This window comes from Falco cherrug, chromosome 6 (assembly GCF_023634085.1).
Source record: "Falco cherrug isolate bFalChe1 chromosome 6, bFalChe1.pri, whole genome shotgun sequence".
Taxonomy (NCBI): Eukaryota; Metazoa; Chordata; class Aves; order Falconiformes; family Falconidae; genus Falco; species Falco cherrug.
Window position 1 is genome coordinate 51389060 of NC_073702.1, and position 23148 is coordinate 51412207.

Consider the following 23148-nt stretch of genomic DNA (forward strand, 5'->3'; position numbering starts at 1 on the left):
ATCATCACAAGGTATACCGTTAGGTCACCAGTCCAACATTTAGGGAATGTTTCTGTATCACCTTGTTTGGATGACACTGAAAAACTCTTCACTGATCTTCATAGTTGCCTCTTGTTTAGCGGCAGGTTGTTTGCCAGCAGATTATTTACTGTACAGGATATTCATGTCTGATTTCCCTCCCACTTCTAAACCACAGTGTCAAAGATATCACTCATAGTAATAGTACTAATGTTAATAATACAAAATAAAGCTAATAAACTGTTATTTATCATTTGCTTGTCCCTGACTGTTTAAAGCATTTGGGGAGCACTTACTGTGATCCCCAGCACTCCAGTAGCTGGAAGGATGGCCTGTTCACCAGCCAGGGAAATGCGGGTTTGCCTGGACTGGAGTGCAGCAGACTCATAGCTGTGCACATCGACGTTACTCCAGGGTTTAAGGCAAGAAATACAGAAAAATATTCACTTTTGATACTGAGGAAGTTTTGTACCTTAATAAGTGATAAGGAGTAAGCCATACAACTTTGCATTTCAACTTCAAACTCTTGCTCAGTTTCACGCCCCATTCACAAATGTACTGGTCAATTACCTTTTTTTTTTGTGCTCCAGCCACTTCATTTGCCATCCAAGCAGAGGAAAACTTATTTCTTCTCCAGATTACAAGGAACATCCTGAAGTTGCTTTTTGCTGGTGCATTCAGAGGTTGAACTGTGTTACTTGGGAAAGATCGTGATAGCGCAAGTCACAAGGGAATTCTGCTGTGTCCCTAATTAGCTGAGCTACCCAAATAATGTAGAAGGTCATCAGAAGCCATTTTCACTCTGTTTCTTAGATAGGGAGAGAGGCTGTGTTCATCTGAGCCCTCTGATCTCATTTTAGAGAAAACAGAAGTAAAGGATGATTTTTATCCATTCTGATAATTTATCACATGCAGCAGTACAGCTGTTTATGTCAGAAGGCGGAAGTGAAGAAGGGCCTTTGTTCTCTTTGGCAAATTTTCCATGACACTCAGTAGAAGAGAGCTATTTTATTCTGTAGGGTGCAGCCCTCCCACGGGAATGCAACAGCAACAAAAAAAAGGCTTAGCTGATGATCTGGCAGCAGCCTAGTATTCTTCATTTTGTTGTTTAACATTAGCATTCTTCTAGGTTTTCCCAGTGGCAGGAATAAAACTTAGAAGTTTATTGAAACTCCTACTCTTCCTTTGTTCAAGTGTTAGCACAATTCATACAGACATCTTACAGTCTTAAGCATTTGAAGGAATTACACCATAAAAAAAATAAAAATAGAATCCTTTTGTATTCAAATGCCTACTCTTGGAGTTGATATATATGCAGAGACCATCTATATTGCTATTGCTTAATTAAGCTATCACTGTGCTTGGAGCTGTACAGTAGGAAAAGAGCAACACTGGATCAAAGACTGAGTAGGTGGACGATGCTGTGATTCACAGCATGGCACATGGTGCTGGGGTTGCCTCTGTCCCAGAGCCCCTTGGCTGGGATTGCAGAGCAGCGAGGCACCAGGGCCACAACACAGTCAGGGCATAGGCAGCATCCACGCAGGGGAACAAAGACAAGGTGGAATTTTTAGACACTGAAAGAACAGTAATGGCTATTTCCACTGAACACACTTGTAGATTTCTATTGGTGAGAATATAGTTCAGGAAATAACACATACATCTTTTGTGTGAAAAAATATTGGATCTTTTTAAAGGTTCAGGTTAGGATAATACAAGGAGGGTAGCCAGCAACCCATTTTTGCCTTAACAAGCATCTATATATTACATTCAGAAGAGTTCACCAGGAGCTTCATTTTTAATTGGACTTGGTAAAGAGGCTTCATTCAATTAGCCTCAAAGGTCCCGCTAACACAAAAATTCCAGTGATACTAGGAAAATTATATATATGAAAAGGTAGTTGTGATCATGTCTCTGCTTTCTTCATAAACTGAATTGTGTTGGGGAAATCAAGATAATAAAATCTTGCCAAACGGGACTAAATAATTAAATTTTAAATAAACTATAATTTTCAGTTGTATTATAACTCTAATAGTTGAAGGGAAATATTGGGAGGCAGAAAGTAAATGTTAATATAGAATTTTAAAGATAATAAGAGAAAGCACTAATACTGATTAGGATTATTATGATGATTATAACTTCTAATATGTAAAATCATAATGAAAATGATACAGCGTAGTATGCTCTCAGGAGTTACACATTTACTTAGGCACTAGGAAAAACCTTTTCATGCTAAGATGGTTTATGCAGTTACAGTAGAATTTATAAAGAAATAAGGAAAGGAGTAAACCAACCTGATGGGAAGGACTACGCTCTATGCTGAGAAAAAGTTTCCTGATTCAAAAAGCTCTTCCAATTTCATCAAATAGGAACACAGGAAGGTAAAAGATATATTGAGGGGAGTGGAAAATACTTTGATATAAATCATTCAGAGGTAACAGTGGGCAGCTTGGTGACTTCAGTTGCAGTCAATATTAAGATTTATTGATCTGAGAGATAAATATTGACCAAGGTGATGCCAAAGTCAATATTTAACTTCAAGGACTATAAATCTTAATAGTAACTGTAAAGAGCAGTCAGTATCATCTATGTTTGATATATATTTTATTGCCTTTTACAAGGGTATAAAAGGTTTTTTAAAAGAGAAGCAGTTTCCTTCATTTTGAAAAGCTCCTTGCCTTGCCACAGCAATCCAGATGTATATGCTTGCCTTTTCAAATATCATCTAATGATTGGGGTGGTCTCAAAATTATAAGAATCATTTGAGTAATGAAGAAGCTGCCTACTTAACAAAAATAATAAAAAAAAAACAACCCAAAGAGCTGGCAGCATCTTTCGCAGATTTATGTTAGCTATGAAATGCTGACGTACATGCAACATGTTGCTAGATAAAGCTATTTAATGACCTAGGGGAAAATCAACTATAAGTTATGTAAGGTATCTGCAGTTCTCTAGAGATTTCTTAATTTTCCACTGCTCCACCTCAACACATCAACTGGATCCATAAAAAAAAAGTTTGTGTACATAACAGTTCCTATTATATTTACAAATTATTACAGTATGTGTACAACTGTACTCTCTTGCACATAGTATTTTGCTGGGTTTGTATTTCTATCGGATTTGCCTCTAATATATGTGAGCTATTTCTTAACCCAGTGGTCTAGGGTTCACAGTGTTACATGGAAAGAACTTTTTCTGGCTTGCTACCTCCTTCCTCTTTGCTATATTAAAAAGATGGCACTGATAACCACAGCTAAGGTAAATGCAAGTTAACAAATACAAATCGTTGAGCAAAAATCCCCATGAGGTAGCAGATGATAACTTAGTTAAAAGTCTTGAAGCAACCTTACTAGTGTTCTCCCTAATGTTCAGAGAATTCTGTTGTTACATTAGATGACATTCGTTTTCAAAAGCCACTGCATATTTGACATCCACTTTTCTGACTTGAAAAACACATTGATAATAAAAGATCACTTGAACACTACTACAGTGATTGAGCACAACTATTCCCGAAAAACAACTTTTTTAGACCAGTTTATAGGATCTAACCCAGCACAAGGGAATGATTTGACACAATCTTATGTAATAAGGCTTTAATTCTATGAAAAGGAGGCTTTGTGACATTAAGAAGCATGACAGTTAACCTCGAATGGTTTATTCATGTCAGCACAGTCCAAAGACGTAATTAGTTGTAATGTCCTTACCCTGAGAGTCAGAGGTTTAGAGAGGGAAGAACCACGAGTGGCATTGCCCAGCTCCTGCTACTCACTCCCCGGGGGTGTGTGCTGCCTAGTTTTACATCTCAGGGTCCTGACAGACAATGGCCTTCCTTTCCAAAAGTGTCTGTCCTTTACCAGGACAATGTACATGGAGGTTTTTCATGCCTGAGAAACAGTGAATATACATAGGTATATCTAAACCAATGCTGAGCTCAGTGCTTAGGTTTCAGCGGTGCCTCAGGTTAAACACTTGTTAGCAAGCACTTGTTAGAGGTAGTAAACACTCAGCAGTTTTAATCTGATCGTTTCCACGACCCACTAAATTTTTGACAATCAAAAGAAAACAATCAGAGTTGTCTGTAAAGGGATTTCTGTCTCAGTCTGTTTTTCATGACCTTCCCAGTCTTCAGAACTCTGCAATTCAGTGATTGAGTTTTACTTGTATCACTTCTTTTGTTTTAGGAGGTGTCAAGGCTAGAAACTGCAGTAATTAGTGACCGCAGTAAAACATCATGTCCATTTCCCCTTCACCAGTGCTAGCAACTGAGCAAACACTGATACTGGAACCACTCACATTCAAAGTTTACACGTGGCTGAAGGAGTACCTTCTAAACTTTACTATAATGGGAAGTCAAGTATTTTGTTCACTTTAGAGTATCTGCATTGTAAACAGTGGTGATAATACTGGGAAAGAATGCACTTTAGAAGAGAGATGACTCTAAAAGCGATAACACTCTGAGATAACATTTTAAGAGAAGCAAACAAGGGGGGGTGTCTTTTATCTATTACATCACAGCAATCTGGCTTTTGAAATGTTCAGTAGGTAGCTGTATTTACAAACTGTAGCTTGTGATGACTCCAGTGATAAAGACAGGGCGAGTCATCACAGTTTGGGGGTTGGGGGGAGTGTGGTATGGGGAATGGGACGACTCCGTACTTTGTGTTTCCACTACAAGTAGTCAGCATCTGGCATTTGGCTGGGGTGTAATAACTTGGTGTCTCTTTGTTCCCCCGTACAGGATGAAGGCTTTAATCAGTTTTGTCAGAACGTTTGCTCAGTTAATCTCCTAGCAATGTGTGATGAATAATCTGCCTATTGACTGTCTCAGCAGTTGGTGGGTTCTCCACCCTCACCCCATGGTGAGACGCATCTAGTTTCTGCTGGCTGCTCATTTTCCTTTAAAAGAGGAGCACTGTCTCTCTCCCCAGCCCCCAGCAGGCACATCTGACCCAGTCCACCCCCTTTAGCCTCAACTCGTCTTCTGCCCTTCCCCTCTGGAATCTGGAAAATGCCTCCCTCCCGCACCGGGGTTTGTCCTTGGATAATTACTCTGTCCCAGTCACCTTGAGCTCTCATACCACAGAGTGCTCTCTCTCTGCTAAGCCTCGTATCTTTATTTTCATACCAAGAAAAACAGATTTAGGGTGAACAGGAAAGTTTTGGCAACAACTGTCATCACATTATCAACACAGTGTTAGTGATGAATAGTTCTGGAGCAAAGAAAATGCCATAGGAAGCTCTGCTTCATTGGGACAAAAATACAAGGGTGGATCTGAGAGCTTCCTTCATCACTGACTTGAAAGGAGAAAAATAAGGGAAAACCCTAATCAAAGTATCAAATCTCAATTGTGTGCAACTGTGAACTGGCTTGACAGAAAAGCACCCTAGGCCCCTATCCCGCATGTGACTGCACACAGTTCTGGGGTCTGCCTGTGCCAGCCCTTTGCAGAGCGGAGAACAGTAGGGACGTTTCTTACAAGCAGCCCTGATTTTAACATGCTTCATAACAAAAGCCTAATATAACATCTCCAAAAAGCAGAGGGTTTCAGCTCCTGACTCAGGACAACATTTGGAAAGTTCCTGAATTAGGCCAGAAATAAAATCCAGTATACAAAAAGCAGTATAGATATTTGGGACAGTGATATACTTTCAGTTATAAAGGCTGACAGAGATACATTTTGCATTGGGAAAGATACAGAAAATGTTACATAAAACAGGGATTTGAGAAAATACAAATGAAAAGCTTCATGAATTTCAGTTGCCTGGTCTTTTCAGACCTATCTGAAATGCTCAGCTGTGCTACCCGTGAATAAGTGGAGATGCAGTGTTACTGTAAATTGCACTTATTGCAAAACTTCCTTCATGCACTGGTAAATCTGCCCTAGATCAAGCTCCAACTCTGACAGATTTCACTAGAGTGACATAAGTGAAGGCAGGTTTCTTATATTTATTATGCAATTTGGATTCAGTATCTCACTTTTTAAAGGTATTCTATTTTTCAGATCGATGATTCCCACCTGAATAAAAGTGGCTACAGCTCCTGTCGGTTTTATGCTTCTGGTTTATTCTCTGCATTGTCCCAAAAGGAAACGTGGGACAGCAATTATATCTGCTTTTGTCTGAGCTAAATGGTACCAAAAGCCACCTGTTTTCTATGTGTTCCTGAACCCCATCCAGCTCCTGCAGACAACCTAAACTCAGTCAGAGTTTGTACTATCTGTGCTTCATACCCTTCCTTGCTATAAGGTGGCCTCACCACTCCAGCTTTGGTGATGGATCTCAGCCATCTCGACTGCCCAGCCAGGAGGGCTGATGGGATAGATGGATCCAGGTATAGCATGCCAGGTCCCAGCACACCGCAGTTAGTGTATCCCCAAATATGTCCTTGCACATTTACATGCAGGTCTTACCCAGTGTTTTCCCCAAAGGCATAGCAAATGAATCATCTCAGAGCTCACAGTAAGCAAACAGATGGTCAGCAAGAATACGATACATGATGATATCTATGCATAAAAGTATGCATATTTGAATATGTGTGCATGCCTCCTTGGAGTGAGTATATAGTTTCACTGCCTTTTCTAGGGTTCTGCAAAGTTGTTTTCAGCTTGAATTTAGTGTCAAATAAATCTGGTTTATAGGTCACTTGTGATAGCTTGTGACTGAATTGCGTAGCACTGTGAAGCAGATACCATTGCATATTATATCTTCAAGAATTCCTGACGCAAAAATAAGGAAAATATTTCAGTTCTGTGTTTTGAAGCTTTTGTAACTGAGAAACTTGCTAAAATAAATGAAATGCCGCATAAAGCACCTGACACAAGTGAGTTATGCTAATAGAATGGGTATGTGTAGTTCACCATAGATGTATGTCTCATGGTTCTTGTTTACACCTCAGCATCTCATTCACACATTGTTGAGAGAAGGATCAATCAAAAGGGGGGTGCTAAATAGCATGTCTTTAGTTAACTGGATTTCAGAAGTTTCTATAAATCAAGAAAAACCCAGGGAAGATGCACATTGTATGGACTTTCCTTTTCAGTATTAAAAAGATCCTGCCTTCCAAGACTCTATGCTCCCTAGACAGTCTTTGCCTCTCTTTTCTGAATATCTCTCTCTTTCCCACTGCTTCCTTCCAATGAACACCATGCATTCAAACTTCTTACCCACCAGGTGACTTGCCATTTCATCAGCTCCTTCTAAACCAGCTCATCATTTTCTCAGAATGTTTTGAAGAGCTCTGCAGAGCCTTCTAGCTGAATTTTCTTGTCAAAAAAGCATCACTTTTCTGCTTAAGCATTAACGGAAATGTTTTGGCATAGGAAAGATGTGATAGGACAAGCACAAGAAAAGAAGCAGCAAGCATGCACCTTTTCAGCAGGACACCCGAGCCCACCTACCAGTTCCCTGTTTCCAGCAGTGCCTTTACAATCTAAGTCTTTCCCCTACATTTGCAGACCAGGTACCACACTCAGGCTCACAGACCCCTCTCAGAGCTCTCCACCAGCCTGGGTCTGGCGAATAGATACAGAGAAAGGGAAATGCTGGGGGGCTGCAAAGGTTATGCATAGGACCCTAATTTTGCCTCAGTTTCCTTACACCTAGATCTGACCTTCAGTACATTTTCTCACTGTAGCTTGTTCACCAAAGCGAAAAGAACCAGAGCTTTTGACAGAGACTAGCTCTTTGAAGCTCTGTAGTCAGGAGTTATTTTTCAGGGACAAATTATAATCTTTTCCAAACAGATCAGAATTTAACATTTTAGGATCCATCACCTGGATTGGAAAAGCAAGGCGTCTGTATTTTCTTTTCAGACCAAACTGCCATGGTTCCAGCTCTCCCGCTATACACCACAGCAGAGACCTTACTGCCAGTTCTGCAGTTAGGATGTTTTCATATATGTTGCCTTTTTTCTTGTAAGTCAACATTAATGACTAGTCATTAATTTTGCTATATCTCAAAGTAATCCCCTCTTAAAGAAACAATTTCAGACCAGTTCTTCATGCTAACTCCAACATGTGTTGTTCCAACATGACATGTTGCAATGTCACCAACTGATCTGATCCCCCTGTTCCAAGGAGAAATCTTACTCCCCCATTCTTAGAAGGTCACAGTAATAGAGCATATAAGCAAACTGTCATATATGGGAGGGGAAGGCACAGATGCTCTGTATTTTCTGCAGACTCTCATGCAGTTTTCCTGGACTTGTCTTCTCTTTCCTTTTCTGCTTTCATTCTACAGGCTTCTCCAGACTTTTTATCTGAGGTAAGTGATTGTCAGTTTATTCAAGGCACTTATCATATTTGCAAGAACTAGCACAGACCTCTCACATATTTGGTCTGGGTGTGATAAGAACATTTGCTCTTTATACATCAGCCCCACTTAAAACCTGTCAAAGACACCAAGTGGTCCTGCAATCTATCATCTATTCTGCAGTGCAAGTGAAGCTGGGTGGTTAGTTACATCAGCCCTTTCAGACCAGGTATCACTAGTGCTGCCCCAAAACAGCCACATCTTCAAGAGGTCAGCAAGATACATGTATCATAACATGATCTGGCCGGTAGAAAAGCAGCTTTGTGCTCTTCCATCAGTGGAAGGTGCCCTGAAGACAGCAGAGGTAAGCTACCTCAGGCTACATCTGCATCAGTAAAACAAATAGTGCTGGGCAGGCTTAAGCACTGAACCTCAATCATCTTCACTGTTAAATTTCTAGAATGGTTTTGACCCTGGCCAACTTGCACTCACCTAAGCAATCTCCAGGAAGACTTCCTGAGCTAGCACAGGCCAGGGACATCAGAGCACCTGGCTGCAACCACTTGGCTCTCACAGGGTAGAAGTGTTTAATCGTGTGGATGCGGGCAGTTCAGTGCCAGGTGACTTCAGTGGGGGAGAGCCGGACATGTTTGATTTACTGATATAGATGTAGCCTCACTGTCTAACAACTTCCTGTGAAGCTGAAAGCGGAAACTTCTGAAGGAGCCCAGCGGGTTCCCATGCCCTGGATCGCCTCTCTGCTAGCTCTGAAAAGCCAGATTGTGAATTCTCTGCTGAAGTCTTCAACAGCATTGAATAAAAAAGGGGGATGAGAAACTATAAAGCAGACACAGTTCTCCAGCCTACAGATTACCAGCCCCAGATCCATATGCAGATGGAAAAATGTATATGCCTGGGTTTTCTTGAAGAGATTATGCAGTCTACTTGCTCACACTTATCACATGGGCTAATGTAAAATTTACTGTCCATAATTAATCAACCTTAGGCAAGAATATTTAGCACTTCTACACTATTTTTCATTTTCAAAGTGCTTTTCAAACACTACCTAATTAAACACCAGGAACAATTATTTCCAAGCAACTTTACAGGCAGTTTTTAAAAAATGAAATAAGAACATTTTAGCATGTATATGAGGAATCTTTTTAAACCAAAACAGCTCTATATGTAACCCGCTGAAGGAATTAAAGCAGTAATAGGACAGAGATTTCCAAACAAACCAAAGCAGCAGCCAGTTAGTTCTGTCTCTATGCACACAAAAGCCAGTAATGCAGATTCAGTTTTAAAACTTCTGTCTATCTCACATTTTCATTCTGTCTGTGAGGCGACACTTTAGTATTAAAGAACTGTAGAACTGGGATAAGGAAGAATTGCTTCTTTGCAAGGGACAGATGCCACCAGTGGGCCTGGGGGTCAGATTCACATGCTTGGCAGTAACTTATGAGGTCACACCTGTAAGTCTCACCTCATCTCTTTCACAGAGGCAGCAAAACAAGCTGTGTGCTCATGCGGTGGTAGTGTTTCCACCAGCAAGGCATGGTATCTGCTCACTGAAAGCTGTTCCAATATCCTTCCCTCATGACTGACAATTTTTGATCACCTCTAAGGAGAAAGCTGGGTGTGGTGGAGAATGCCTGTCATCCCAGCTTCCCTGGAGGTGGGTAGGTGCCCACAAGCCTAAGGCTGCAGTGTGCTTGGCCAGCCAGGTTTCCACATCATGTTTGGCATCAGTCTGATGATCACAGAGAGCTCAGGTCAGCAGGTTGCCTAAGGAGGCATGAACCCACCTGAGTCAGAAGCAGAGCAGCTCAGTTTCTGGCAGGACTGTCCAGTTTGCCTAGGGACATGTGCTGAAAGTGTTGGTGATTTAAATTAATGGGCCAGTTGACCGCAGATTTTGGTTGTGAGTGGACACACAGCCCCTCCTGTCCTCTCTGCTACAGAGACACAGGTGAGGTGTAGACTGCAGAGGTGATATGTTAAGTCTGACAGGTATCACAAGTCAGGGTTGTCAGAGCTCAACAGCACGTTCTCATTCATGTCAGAATCCTTCTCACCTTAATAGTGAAAATAGGATTAACACTGCACAAATAAGCAAACAAGGAAGCATGGGTTCCTTAGGACAGAAAGTGTGATATTTTCTCTGATGAGTTAAACAACATCAAGAAACAAAATATTCTTCATTAAACATTAAGAGTTTATGGATCTGCCAACATGGCCTGGTGCAGTTCTGGGCAGAGATACCTAAGCAAGCTCTAAATAAGCCAGCTCCACTACTGGAAGCATCATAGCCAGGCAAATATGGCATTCTGCACCAGCTCATTAGCCCTGCTGCAAAGTCAGCTGTATTAACTCAGATAGTGCATCACACTAATGTTGCTTCACTTCTTCTGGGGCCCGGGTAGGTTCATTCAGCATGGGTAACTCAGTGCAGCACTTACATGAGCTCTCCAGGTATACATCAAGGCAGGGGACAGCAACCTTTCAAGGATGGTGTGTACCAGATGGTATTTTTCTTTCCCAGATTAGAGGTTAAACATGCTGGTAAGAACGCTGTGGGATCCATGAGAGACTGCCTCTTACAGAAACAATATGCTACCATTTTCTATCATCATTAAATTGCATCTGTACAAGGCAGAAGCTCCTGCTGCTCTCAGAACAAGCCAGAAGGTGGGAGCCACCAACGTCTCTCTCCAGATGGCACAGCCCTAAACCCAGCTCTGTGCTAGCCCTACTGGTGTTCTTAGAAATTGACCTCCACACTGCTACTGGTTTCTGAGGCTGTGAATAGGCTGTAAGAGTCACAGTATGCAAAAAGACGTCTGCAAGACTGGAACTTAAGGCTAACATTTTTCTGCGCACATCCTTGAGTGCTGTGCTTGGGCACAGCTGCTTTACAGACAAATTACAGAATGTGTTCTGGCTTAGAAGTAAGAAAGCCTATCTTCAAGTCACAATAAAATAATTCAAGTGTCTTTCGTAAGAGTGCTAAAAATTAGGCTTTGGATTAGGTTGTCGACCTACATGCCTGAGCTCCCTGGCTATGAAATGGGAACAGTCTTTCCAGCAGGGACATTGCCCAGAGAATTTAATTCCTGCTTATAAAATACTACCACAGTAAAGTGATAATAAGAGTTATAAACATGTTAGTTTTAATAAAGTATTTAAAATATTCAGAGCAGGGAAAATGGTCCCAGCCTTCCTTTTGCTTGTACTAGTGTAAATGGAAGCAATTGTATTGAACACAACTCACTGTGTTTAAAGCTTAATTAAATATTTCTCCATGTCTCTCTATGTACTTAAAATGGATAACGGGAATTTTTCTGATCCCACTCACAGCTAAGCTACAGTGACCTTATATCCAAGGACCCATTTATGGAGTTTTTTTGTTTTAAGCTTTAGCTGGTTTCAAGGCTTACTCAAAGGCCTTGGACGTTTTGATTTATTTATCTTAGTATCCCCACTTGGATAGAACAACTTGGAGGATGCACGAGTCTGAGTCTGAAAATAATGCCATAGAATAATTTCTGAAATTTTAGAAGCCAAAGCAGTAGATACTTTAACACTTAGTCATAATTATGCAGAAACAAGAGACAAATTTAATTGCACCTACCTGGGTGCAGAGAAGGTTTCTGATTTATTTTTGCCACATACCCCCATGTGTATTTTTACCCTCCTTACAAACATAACTATTCCAGTAACACTACATAGTATAGACACAGCTAAAGGCTACACTTCATTGATCACAGCTGATCCTCTTACAGTGCCTTTCCCTCTAAGGTAGAAGCTGCTCAGCTCAGCACCACTCGGAAGGGACATGACGACTGACAGGGTGTGTTCCCAGTCCACTGGAAACGTCAAGTATAATGTGTTAGTTAAGCCACCAGACTACATCAGGCTTCAGTGATGACTGAATCCTCACTTTGAAAACTACATTATTTCAGACAGAAACAAAAAGTACAAAGGACACGCAATTCTAATTTTTCCATTCCGAATACCTTACGTTTTCCAAAAGCTGTGACAACAAAATTTTCTCGGATTTGTTTATAAATAAGCCTGATGGACTAGGGGGCCCATTTCAAACCCCCGTGTGAAAGCAGGCTGAAGGGGGCCCCAGCAAGAATGCTCCACTATCAGGCCAGTAGCTATGCCTCTAATCACTTCAGAAATCTACTTTCCTATAAGTAAACCTGTCAGTATCTCTCTACTTATGTGTCTATGTCAGAAAACAGACAATAGGACAGGGGTACCTCAGACTGGATCCATATGGCAGTTGTTATGTCCCCCTTACATGTGGACAGAAAAGTCAAACTTTCTTTTTCTTTTGATTTGACAAATTAAATGATGCCTGAGGTCCAAAATGAGACTGAACTGATCATTTTTTCTACATTCACTTGCACTCCAACTTGGGTTTTGAGGCACTTTTCTTAGAGGAAAGCCAGATATTAACACTTTGTACAGGTTGACTTCTGAAACAACAAGCTTAAGACGAAGTACTGTGTAATCCTGATTCTACACCTGATATCTCCCTCTCACAGCAGTGATTGAAATAGACTAGAATTAAGTGAATGTGAATGCAAATGGCAAAATGACAGCTGTGATGGTACTGTTCCTGATTAGATACCTGATGAAACACTGAAGGTAGTGGGCCAAGCAATGCCATACATTACTAAGTAACTCTCCAGGCTTTCCCACAGATCATACTACCAGTTTGTATTTCTAGTAATTTACAAGATATCTTACTATAAATGGCTGCTAGTAAAATATACAAGTCAAATATACAATCTCCACACCAAGGAGGTTAAGATACTTCTCATTTGTCACAAACTCTGGACAAGTCAGCACTTGCTTTTGAGCTACTTAATAGCTGTCCATTATTGCATGTCACATTTTGTTACTCTGCACCTAAAGGATCATATTGTGATTAAGAATGATAGAAAAATAAGTCGCTATTATGAGAGACTCAAAGGATCCTGTTCACATAATGAAGTAATAGTTTTAAACTTTGCAAAGCAGTTGACACACTAATCTTCCAAAAGGTATAGGAATTCCATTTAAACAGAGTAACAAGAATGCAAACTGTACATAGGCATCCAAGAAGACAGAAACTCATTAAACTGCCCTTTCAAATAGCCAGCTGTTGTTCTGGGGTCGTTTTGGTTTTAATATATTATGATTAGCTGTTTATTTTTTTTTCCAAATGCCAAGAAAAATCTCAAGAAATGAAAGGAAAACGATAAATATTAAAACATTAACACTTAGGGAAAGGCAGCCAACTTTCCAAATCACACAAGTTTCTCACACAAGCTTCAGCTCTGAGTGGATTCCTGTAGGTTAATTATTGACCAGGGGTGGGTGCAGAGGGGGAGAAAGGGAGAAAAAACAGAAAAAGGAAAGAGAGTAAGGAAAGGACAAAAAGAGGAGCATAAAGTCAGAAAAACCCTCCTTCTCTAACAGAGGCTACTGCATTAGTATCACATGGGAAGACTAATGAGGACTGCTGAACCAGTGCATGAGATTGTTCTGAAATTAAATGTAATGTGTATTTTGTTTAACACTTTCCATGTTATATTTTCCCTTATGTTAAAAGGAAAAGGAGAAAAAAAAAGAAAAAAAAGAAAAGAAGGAAGAAAAATTCCAGCTGGGATGGAACCTACAGAGCCCCTTGAGCAATTTCAGTAATTAAAGACCAGGATAAATTGCAGTTAAACCATTTGTTTCAAATATGTTACAACCAATAACTAAACCAGCAACAGCCTTTCAGTATAAGAGATACTTTGCTGTCTTCAGGATAAAGTACAATGAGCTGCAGATAGTCGTTGGCCAGCCATACACTACATAATGAAAAAATCTTTCCTCCATAAAGGCTGTAATTTCCACATTTCAAACGCCAGCAAAAATAATCATATGCATTTGTTTGCCATACGTACTCAGAAAACAGTAAAGGTATTTTCCTGAAACAGCAAAAGCAGACTTGGGTTTGTCTGTTATATTCTTTGATTTCCAGAATAAGACCTGTCTCAGTAATAAACTAATCATCATTCTTAAGAGACCATAAAAGCAGATGCATTTTCATGTTAACAATGGCTAGGACGTTCTTCACATTCTTGTTTAAAATTTTGCCTCCCTCCTTGTTCTTACCGAATTTACCCCAGTTGGTGACTGCAGGTACCAGCTATCATGCCAAATGTTTGAGCCTTTGTCTTTTCTACAGATGTAAGCGGTGACACAAGGCAAAGATTCATGTTGAGGGTTACCATGGGAATTATTGTAAAGTTTGTTTTATTATTCTTATATGGACAAGACTCCTGCAAAAATCCATGATTTTGCCGTGAGCTCAGTGCCACAAGATTCTTCTGTCCAGCTAGAACCTGCAGGGCTCAATGCAGCTCAGTTTTGCCACAGGGTCTGACAAACATTTCTGTTAGAGAAGGACAGGGCTGGGAAGAGGCTTGCATGTGTCAAATGTGCTAAGGACACCAAATTGCTTAATTTGATTAAGCTTAAGGAGACTGGGGGAAAACAATGGTACTTTAGTCAAGCTTGTACACCATGTAATGCTTCCTTGTGCTACAAACCACAGGTACGTTATAGAAATCACATTGCCACAGTTACAAGATGAGCCACAAGTGATCTTCCAGCAGTATAGTCCCACTTACCCTTGCCACTTACAAGGACAATCATTTATTTTCTTTCTGTAACTCCTTTGCATACACAAACATAAGCATGCACACAGCTAACACATCTAACCGGCATGTTCAACCCTTTCTCACTGCACATGCAGTCAATTCGGTATTCGCCTGTGGCTGCCAGGATCATCACTGAAGTTTGGCTGCCCTCCCTGAAGTCCTGCTGCTTTGGACGTCTCCGCTGTAGTATGTAAGACAGTTGGGGCAAGGGAACAGATGCTTCTGCAAGGTCCTTTTATCTAGTGAAACGGAAGTGCTGCATTAGTAAATAGGTACCTGTGACAGCACACTGAAATTGGGACAAAGGTAAAATGCATTTATTTTGCATTTCATAATGAAACCTCTTCTTTGAGAAAAAAAAAAGTAAAAACTAAAAAGGAACTAATAAAATTAGGAAATTGGGAAACATGGTGGAAGATCTATTTCCATAGAAGTAGAATGTATGAATGGAGGAAAAATTTAAACTCCATGCATAGGTTGATGGCTTCTACTGACATCTCAGATTGGGCATTTTTATGACCAACTCAGTGAGGAACTCTGTTTTGTTTCCAGCAGAATCAACTGCTTGACTATAAAAGATGGATGCTGGAGAAGTCTTGTGAGGCTAGAGAAAAGCAATACATCTCCAGTGGCAGGGTTGGGGAGAAGGAGGCTGAACCAGATGACCATAGCGCTTCCTGTCTTTATTCCTCTCCTAGAAAAATGGAAGACACCCTTACATGCAAAAACAGCAGTGGAACCATGAACTCTAAGTAACAGCATTCTGTCACTTTTGCCAAAATCCTGAAAAAAAGCTTTCAACAACTGGGCATGGACAGAATTGCAAAATCTGTAAAGAAAACCCAACAAAACCATAGTAGAAAGAAAAAATTGTGATGTATTTGAGTTTGAACAGGTTCAGACCTCTTATGCCATAGAAGGCTGAGAAGTTTATTGACATCTCAGTAGTAACATCCAAGCCTCTAAGATGTCAGGAATAGAAGCTGCTAACAACAGTGCTAACCAGAGGGCAGCTTGGGGTGGGAACTGCACTGGCACCTGGGTCTTGTGTCCCCTCAGCTGAGAGACTGCCCCATCTCCACAGTACCTCAGCAACTGCAAAACTCAAGAGGTGGTAAAGGCAGTAAGACATCCACTTGTACACAACTGGAATGGCTAGTGAAAATACTTCTGGAATTAATGTTCTGCAGTGATTTCCCTTGTTCACACCGTGCAGCCTTTCAGTTGTGCCTTTTGCCCAGGATATACCTGAGGATAGTGATGAAAAGCGCAGTTTATGTTATCAGCCTTAAAGCTCTATTTTAACATGGCAACTCCCCTCACCTGTTTAAAAGAATGTGGTTTTGGACTCTGGCCCAACACACTGTGTTCAGATCTATATACTATTTATTACCAATAAGATCCATATGCCACTACTATCAATACGATATAGAGACATTGGAGGAGCCCAGGAGAGGCAGGAGTTTTAGAGAGTTTTTTTTTACTCTGCTAAAGAGAATCATTTAAGACAGAGAGATGGAAAGTGTGTAGTTTGGTTAAGAGAGGAAGGAAGGAAGACTGGAGCAGCAAAAATTGAAGCTTCTTCAATTTAAGGATATGAAGTATTATGCACAGTAGAGTAGACAAACAAAAGACCAGTGGAAAGAAATATGCCTGTCAATGAAATGTATTTAAATTACAGACTAATCTCACAAAGCCTAAACAAAAGTGTATAAACCTGAATAAGAATCTGAAACAGTAAGAATCAATGGCAGCAGCCAGAACAGGTAATTAAACAGACCTCTTCTGTTCCTGACTTCTATGACTGCATGAACACCTTATAATGTTATTAACTGATGGCACCATCGCATCAGTAGTCCTGAGCATTACTACTAGGTACACCAGACAGGATTAAGCAGAATAATACTGACAAAAATCACATAGGCATCTCAGAAGTCTCTGTGGGAAAGAAGGAAAAAGTAACAGCTGAGACATCACTGATCATGAACTGAATCTTAGGCACCAGAGCAATACATATTTCTCAGCAAAAAATAGAGAATAGAGGCAGAAAAAAAAAAAAGTTAGTGAAAAAGGTGGACCACTATCACATCCCTGCAAGTGAAACTGTCTTCTCTAAAAGGAATATCATCACAGTGATGAAAGAGGTATTAAAATAGACATTTGATAGTTTTCTGATGTTTTGCCCAATTAACTTTTAATTATTTGAACTACTTTTCCTTTTGTGAACATCTTCTTCTATATCATTATAAAGCATTTCTACTCATAAGCAGCCAGTATCTTCTACTGCTTGCTTTCATCCTGGTTATTTCCAGATAATACTTTGGAAACCCCTAAATAATGTGTCTGTCCTTGCTATTCACAGTCTTAAAGTGTTTATCCATCATGATTTGAGATTTAATTTGTTAGACAAGCTAGATAAATTTAATTCTTTTAATCTCCTGTCATAAACACATTCTTCTTCTCTTTTCATGATTTTTCATCTTTGACTTACTTGCATTTTCATTGGCATTATGAGGTTTCCAGAAAACAATGCATGTATGCCCTTATCCATGGCAAAAGTTGTACAGAGTCTGAATAATAAAGTTGAACACTACAAAGAACACTGCTGCTTTTCAACAGGGGGCTATGACAAGGTCCACTCCTCCTCCAAAACTCAGAATTTCAACTACTTCCCACATTTACAAAGTATAAAAATTACTTCACTCCACTGTAATGATTTATGAGACTTTGGAGCTTCACTAATGGCACTGACTTGTTTCCCAAATGTTGGATTTGATACTTGTTGTTCTACATCCTGCAGGTGGTTGCCATATAAGGACAACTTACTAATAAAGGTAAATCTTCACAAAATCTTGACAGTCTTGCTAGAAATTGGGCCTCTTCCTGACTGACTTTTTGGGGCAGAGTAGTTAAGTAGGACTTTCTAATGTTCAGGTTCAGTAAACAGAGGGAGCCTGGAGCAGTCGCCTGCTTCCTCTGTAGACATCTCTGACTGTTTTTTTTTTAAACCTTCCTCTGCATCATCTACCTAGAAAAAATTTTCTAACACCAGCTTGGCTTTAAATACGTGAACAGAGGAGTGACTTTGATGGGAAAATCCAGATGCTTTGAATTGTTTTGTTAAATCAGAGCCTAAGGACAAAGGAAACAGTTCAGAAAGCGCATCAACAGTAGAGAGCCATTGACTATAACCCAAAATGCTCAAAACATTCATTTTAGCTTGGCTATTTATTTACTTTAATATTCAAACACAGCAGTAATTCCTGCAGTGACAATTACTTAATGATGTGATATGAAAGAACAGTCTAGTGAATACTTTCTGCACATGTAAAAGTTAAAATCTCACAAAGGAATTTGATCCTGAAAGATTTTTAGTCTATTTTCTAAATGAATATGCTTTGTTGTGATTTTGGATTAGCTTCAAAAAATTTTGATACCTCCTTCTGAGGTTCACCAGTCAGTGCTAATGCAATGATCAGTTTCAGTTTTAAGCATTTACTCAAAAAGAAAAAGGACAGCAGAATTTTCTTGGGAGAGGGAAGGCAGGGAGAACAAATCCATTGATTCACCAGCATAAATTGGTTTGTATCAAGGAAAACCAAGTATTTTTCATGTTGCCCTTAATTTCTCAGCCACCATGGCTATTTCCCTACCACTCCCCATCAGTTTCACACTGAGGATGTGTTACGAGGCTGAGTGGGGACATGCAAATCATGTACACATCCCTGGAAAAATACTTGGCAAATCTGGCTTTTCAGTTTTGCATTCACTTGCCAAAAAATATTCCCTCATCCCCCAAGCCCTCCCTCTGCCATGCCTAATTTAATTTCAAAAGTCAGAAGCTTAACAGGGACATAAGCTTCCTAAACATGCTGTCATCTAACACGGAATGTGAATCCAAAGTTTATAATTAAAATTTTCTTTAGGTGCAGAAAAGACTGTACAATATTCTAGATATTCGTGTCCACAAGTGCTAATACAATGACAGGCTTCGCATGGCTGGTGGGGCCTTTCCCCCCCAGAAAAAACAGGTATAAGGGTTTTTCACAACCCTTGCCAACAAGACATGAGGCTTTTGTCTCTGATGCCAGCGGTTCTGAGTTGTATAAATATTCCACATTTCAGTGCAACAAGAAGCTGAATGACTCCGTAGAGAGCTCAGGGCAAATGAGAGTTACTGACCTGCTATTTCTATAACTCTGTCATTTTATCTCTCGAAGGGGACTTGCACACACTGAATTTTCAGTTTTTAAGTAAAAATAAATCACTTACTTTCAAAGACATCCCCTCTGCACTTTCCTTTTCTTCAAGTCCTTAGGACCTTAAGGACGCACATTTTATGAGTGTGAATACATCTGTGCATGTTCAGGAGAGAAAAAGGGAAATGATAGAGATATCATTCATTTTAATCACTAATTTTGAAACAGCTGGTGAGAATGGACTGTCTTCTTTAAGCACAACCATTTTGTGCCTTTAACTCCAGTGAGGAATTCTTGCTTAAAGTGAGACGTAAGTATTTGCCAGTAGCCCACAGTAAATACTTTTTCTGTCTTTTTGTACTCCTATGATGACTGGCCTTCTTTCCCCTTCAGTAATCACTGTCTAAAAAAAGAAAACCTCCAGGCGCACTTCACTTCTGTCCCTTCCCTCTGGCAGAATGCCCAGCCTCAGTATGATGCTTTTAAACCCTTCCCCCACAGACACAAGGTTTCCACCACATTATTATCCTGCACAGCAGAGGAGGGGAGGCAGGGCTGTGCGATATGATACCATTCAAGCAGAGATACGCAGAGACAGCTCTTTAGAGTACCTAACGCTTTCCATTCTATATGTGTGTACATATCCTTACACATATGCACCACATACCCGCACAAGAGAAATCTTTTGGTGTAACATATTTCATAGTTGTCTTGGTTAAGGGGACTCTGCCCCAAGGAAAACATAATGAATATACAATGAGTTCAGATTGCCAGGCAGCCTAAAGTGCATGTGTATGTGTCATGTGCACATGCAAGTGTGATGGTTTAATGAAAATTCAGCAGGAGTTCCACCAGGCTGAGAATAACAGCCAAAAAAAGAAACAATAAAGAGCCTTTCTATTGCTGTGCAATGGCAAGTTCTCAGATAAACATCCTAGATGTGATACAGCATTCTTCTCACAAGGAAGCTACTGGGAATTGTGATGATGCAGGACAGTTCAGGATCCTATCCTGAATAAACAGTGCAATCATCATCTTAAAGAGTGCTGCACATAGGTGACCAGCAGACGAAGGCTGCATTATTCAAGGCATTTGGATGGAAAAATTGAACTTGGACTTACTGCAAGGAATCCTTTCAGTGCTGTAGCTTTATCAGTCACCCAGAGAATCAATATGGTTTTGCTATATCACTTTTACTGCTGCAGTAAGGCAAAGATCTTTTGTGATAAACTGTAGTTTATTTTTTTCATTCTTGTTCCCAAGTGAGCAGTCCACACAGGTCATTCAATGCTAAGTGTCTTGCTTGTTTCCTTGCAGCCCCATTCCAGTTTTCTGGGTATTGGCTCAAAGAAATTGCCCAGAAAAGCTAAATAAGACTGTGTTCTCCTTGAGCTGATGGTAACAGCATAAAAAAATTGAGTCTGATATCTTTATTTTAACTTGCTCATAGCACAGTTTCAATAGAGAACAAAATAAATATAGAGACAAGTATATCCAACTAGAATTAAGATAACCTGTGAAATGTCACCAGATGAGAAGATAACATTCTACTGTTTATCCAGGGAAACACTGAGGCTGTGGTTAATGACACCAAATGTTCAACAGCAACACTGGCTTAAACTGTCCCTTCCCCCAGCTCCCAGCTGCTTGTTCCTGTTTCCATCACCACAACAATTTGCAGGGTTGCACCATGAACCAAATCAAGTAACTGATCCAATTAAAAATAACCAAAACCCAAACAATAAAACATCAGAATGGGAGCAGAGAGGCAAAATAAGCTTCTGAGGCCAGAAGCGACACTAATTAATTTTTATCATCAAATCACAGTTTTAGGTTATATTTCCATGTGAATTCTAGATGCAGTGTAAGATATTGCCATGCTACACAATGCACCTCCTCCCACAAACAGCTACAACCCCTCCATTTGTGCCATCTTAGTTGTTTGTGTGGTTGTACTGTAAGCTGCATCTGAGAAAGGATCTTCCTTGAAAGGCTGCTTTTTTAAAGGGCTTGGAGTTTTTTTCCTGGAAAGAAGGCAGTGGGTTTGGGTTTTGGGTAGATGACTTGGGAGGCCTGGTTGAGCGTGCAGCTGCACCAGTGAAAGGAGTATCTGCTGATGGTGGGGAGAAAAGCAAGCAGGGTGCTGGGGACAAGGTAGGAAGAAAAGCTGCCACTGATGGAAGCTTCCTGAGCAACCTCAGCCCCAACGTGCAGTTTCACACACACAAATTCAGCTGCAGGCACTGCGCTCACCTTGAAGTTCAACAAAACCATTTCACTGCTCATGCAAGCCAAGACCTTTTACACCAGTAAATCTACCACTGAACTAAATTCCCACCTATATTAAGTCAAGATCAATAGCAAAACTAAAGCTTGAACTTCAGGAGAGCTGGTATACTGTTTGATACTGCTGGATGCAGTGTAAGGACAGCATTTCCCACATCATCCACGGTAGCCTTGGGGCTGAGCCAATTAGTGAACCAGGTGAGAAGCCCGACCACACCTTTCACATTTGGAGCTGCCTGCATTCAGGTAATTAGCTTGTGTAAGGTGAGGATAGAAAGCTAAATGTTGACACTGCATTCAGTCAATCGAATCTTGCAGCTAAATAAGAAGGATGCCTTGGGCAAAACCTAGTAGACCCAGATTTCAAGACTGTGTAAATAATCTAATCCTGTTTATCTGCTACCTCTCTCAGGAAAAAACAAATCCTCAGCGCACTCTCAAAGCCCTTCTCCTGTTTGTTAGTTACATTTGGCCAGTTAAGGAACAGAGACAGAGGCTCTTCTGTGGCCAGTCACCAGCAGCTTCAGTCCCAAATATCAAACACTTGCAGCAAGCTGCTTGTGGAAGTGTATGAGGGAGGAGGCTGTGGCAGGCAGTTTTAATAATGTATGCATTTGGGGGGGTGGGGGGAAGAGGGTCTGATCTCACATATCCTGAACACAAAGAAAAACTAAATTCCCTGTGTCAGTGACCAGAGGGCCCAAAGAACGTCTTAAAAAGCATTTGACAATAGTTGGAGATCCCAATCCCTCTAAAGCAGACGTAAAACAAAGCCAGATTACAGTTACAGGCACTCAGATGTCCACGGAAGTGTTCAGTCACAAGTAGCATCTGTGATCCTCACTCCAAGTCTAGTATTTATTTAAACATGAAGTTTTTCATTAAAACTACTACTGCTATTTGCAGGTCCCAAGCAAATCTGTGGAACAGCATTGACTTCACAGAGAAAGGAGGGGCTGTGAAATTAAGAGCAGCAACAAAATGACCCGCGTACTACTAAAATGCAAAAATGTTGAAATCTTTTGCAAGAAAGTTGGATTTAGAACTTTGAAATAAAGCTTGTCCCTCATCTACAGTAAAATTTCCCTCAGGTAGCCTGCCTGCCATGAAGTGCCCTGCATGGAGCAGGCTGGCCACACTCCTCTGGTGGGAGCAGTACAGGGTTAGCAGCCCTTCAGGCAAGGAGGGAGGGGAGACAGCAGGCCCAGAAATTCAAGCCAGTCCCTTTCAGTTCAAAATCCCAAGCGTTGTCCCCCTCTTCCATAACAAACAGTGCCTGTAGCTACTCCAGTAAAATGCAGATGTTAAATATCCTCTTTTTTCCTTCCAGGACTCGAAGGGGTCTGAAAAGCCAGTGTAACACTACCCTGTTTTAGATTGTGCAAAGTATGTTTACCAAGGCTGAAAGGAATTTAGTACGTACTCCCTCCCCCAGGATCTGCAGGGCTTGAGAAAGGCTGAACCAGGCAGGGAAAGAACGAGAGAGTCAAGAAAAAGCACTACAAAGCAGACAATTTTGTTTAACACATGTCCTTTTATTTTATTCTTTAATGCCTGAACTAAAGCACACAAGACACAGCAAAAACACATTTTTTTATTTAAATTAGTTCCCTGGATAGATTGCCGTTGCTGTTTTAAAAATACTCGATTTTGTCAAAGTTCTATACCCACACTCAAAAAGGTAGAGG